General features: G+C 43.2%; 1 non-coding gene across 1 annotated transcript; it reads left to right on the top strand.

Moving 5' to 3' along the window:
* The first annotated feature begins 2,648 nt into the window (after positions 1–2,648).
* Positions 2,649–2,755, top strand: LOC126654180 (small nucleolar RNA R71). The gene has a single exon (XR_007632437.1). It is a non-coding gene; the product is annotated as a small nucleolar RNA R71 (small nucleolar RNA).
* The last annotated feature ends 469 nt before the right edge of the window (positions 2,756–3,224 follow it).

Consider the following 3,224-nt stretch of genomic DNA (forward strand, 5'->3'; position numbering starts at 1 on the left):
TGGCACTTCTCCCAATTCAAGACTAGATTGGTCTCTTCACACCGGGCCAACACTCGTTCAAGATTATTCAAGCACATCTCAAAAGAGTCTTCGAATACCGAAAAATCATCCATGAAGACCTCCATAATATCTTCAATCATATCGGCAAAGATGGAGGTCATACATCATTGAAATGTTGCCGGTGCATTACAAAGACCGAATGGCATCCTCCGGTAGGCAAATGTTCCATAAGGACATGTGAAAGTTGTTTTCTCTTGGTCATCCGGGAAGATAAGAATTTGATTCTACCCGGAATATCCATCGAGAAAACAATAATAAGCGTGGCCCGCTACCCGCTCCAATATTTGATCGATAAATGGTAATGGGAAATGGTCCTCCCTCGTCTCCGTATTTAACTTGCCGTAGTCAATACAAACACGCCATCCCGTTACCGTCCTTGTGGAAATTTGCTCACCCTTCTCTTTTTCAATCACTGTCATTCCCCCTTTCTTTGGAACGCATTGAATGGGACTAACCCACGCACTATCGGATATGGGGTATATAATTCCGGCGTCGAGAAGTTTTACTATCTCTTTATGCACGACCTCCTTCATATTTGGATTCAAGCGCCGTTGTCTTTGAGTCGATGCTCTTGACTCACTTTCTAGATGGATCTTATGCATGACCACCAATGGACTAATTCCTCGGATGTCTGAAATTTGCCAACCGACTGCCAATATATGTTGCTTCACCACTTTGACAACTCTCGCTTCTTGTGTTTCCGACAAGTTGTTTGAGATGATGATGGGAAGTGTCATGTTTTCGCCTAAAAACGCATACCGTAAGTGAGATGGTAACGTTTTAAGCTCAACCTTTGGTGGAGAAATAGAAGAAGGTGGTGTCACGCTCTCTCTTCTAATCAAATTTTTGGCTTTCGGCTCATCTTCTTTGGAATATTCTTCCCCGGTGGTTTCATGTGTCTCATCGGAATGAAATATGACTTTCGAAACCGGGAAAAGTTCTTCCACGATTCCATCAATCATATCCAATTTCATGCATTCTACCTCCTCAAAAGTGTTGCGCATGATCCTTTTCATATCAAACTCCACTTTGTCATCATCGATACGCAAAGTGAGTCGTCCGGCGTGCACATCTATCAATTCCCTCCCCGTGTTCATGAATGGACGCCCAAGAATCATAGGGCATGTTTTATCCGCCGCATAGTCAAGTACGACAAAATCCACCGGAAAGATGAATTTGTCTACTTTGACTAGAACATCTTCTACCACTCCGTATGGCTTTTTGAGTGAATGGTCCGCCAATTGAAGCATCATCGATGTTTGCTTCAATGTTTGATCACCAAAAATATCCCTGAAAAGAAACAAAGGCATTAGATTGATACTTGCCCCTAAATCACATAGACAATTGATTGAATTTAAATCGCCTATTTTGCATGGAATTGTAAAACTCCCTGGGTCCTTAAGCTTGGTGGGCAAGTCACTAAGGATGAGTGAGCTACAATTTTTCGTTAGGGAAATTGTGCCTTTGTCGTCCCAACTCCGTTTCTTCGTTATGATTTCTTTAAGAAACTTCGCGTATTGAGGCATCTCACGCAAAGCATCCGCAAAGCTTATGTTGATTTGGAGTTTCTTGAAAATTTCCAGAAATTTATGGAATTTTTGGTTGTCCGGCGTCTTCTTTAATCGTCCCGGGAAAGGGACCTTCGGCACAAATGGAGGAGGAGGTGGCGGTTTAACATATGGAAGTTCGTACTTCCTCCTCATTTGTGTCCGTTGTTAGATCGATCGCTTTCTCTTTACTTGCATGTGGATCATCAAGTTCTTTCCCGCTTCGAAGTTCAATAGCTTTGACTTGCTCCCTTGGATTTGATTCCATTGTAGACGGTAAACCCCCTTGAGCTCTATTTTGAAGCGAGATGGCAAGTTGAGAAATTTGAGTCTCGAGATGATGATTGACGGAAGCTTGGTTCTTAAAACCGGCTCTAACTTCCTCAATAAGCTTGCCAATTTTTGCTCCCCTCATCCGCATTCCGATTTTGAAAACCGGGTGGGTGTTGTGGTCGGTAGTTGTTGAAGTTGCCTTGGTTTTGTGGACCACGGTTTCCTCCTTGGAAATTTGCTCCTCCCATATTTGGGTTGGCATTGGCTTGACCTGAATTATCCCTCCATGAAAAGTTTGGATGATTCCTCCACCCCGGATTGTAGGTGTTGGAATATGGGTCATTGCCTTGCCTTTGCCCATTGACGTAGTTAACTTGCTCATTTGAGTTTTGATGTAGAACTGGGCAATCCATTCCCGAATGATCGTACCCATTACAAGTCTCGCAACCCATTTGAACTACCGCAAGTTGATCATTCCTTTGATTCGCTTGTTGTTTGTACATCTCGAGTTGTGCTAGAAGTGTCGCATTCTTCGCTTTCATTGCTTCAAATTCTTGGGTTTGTTCGAGGGTCATTATACCCTTTGGAGGTGGTTGCCTCATCCGCTCGATTGACCAAGAACAACTATTTGTAGCGAGTTCCTTTAGCAAGTTATTGGCCTCATCATAAGTTTTCTTCATAAGTGATCCTCCCGATGCCGCATCAATCGTTGCCCGTGTACCCTCATTGGTACCATTGTAGAAAATAGAGACAAGATGCTCTCTTTCTAGATGATGATGCGGACAATTTCTTTGAAACTCTTTGAAGCGTTCCCAAGCTTGGTATAGAGATTCACCATGTAATTGGAGAAAATCTATAATTTCCTTGGTCATCCTCGCCGTTTTGCCCATAGAGAAATACTTATTGAAAAAAGCTTGTGCCAATTGCTTCCATGTTGTGATTGAGGTGCTTGGAAGTGATTGAATCCAATTCCTCGCCTTATCCCTCAAAGAGAAAGGGAAAAGACGAAGCTTGATTTGATCCTCCGTCACATTATGGATTTTGAATGTGTTGCACACCTCCGTGAATTTTGAAAGATGAGCGTTTGGAACCTCGCGTTCCAACCCATAAAATTGGCAACGACTTTCAAGTAGTTGAATTGTTCCCGGCTTGATTTCAAAATTGTTAGCGAGGATAGGAGGTGCAAAATATCCATAGTTGGCGTTGTCCACGATGGGTAAGAAGAACTCACCCAAGGTACGTCTTTCGGGAAGAGGGACAACCCTTTCGTTTGCCCTATTAAGAGCTAGACCATCATGTGGTGGTGGTGGTGGTGGAACAATCCCCTCATGATTCAACGGAGGG

This window comes from Mercurialis annua, linkage group LG6 (assembly GCF_937616625.2).
Source record: "Mercurialis annua linkage group LG6, ddMerAnnu1.2, whole genome shotgun sequence".
In the NCBI taxonomy this organism is placed as follows: Eukaryota; Viridiplantae; Streptophyta; class Magnoliopsida; order Malpighiales; family Euphorbiaceae; genus Mercurialis; species Mercurialis annua.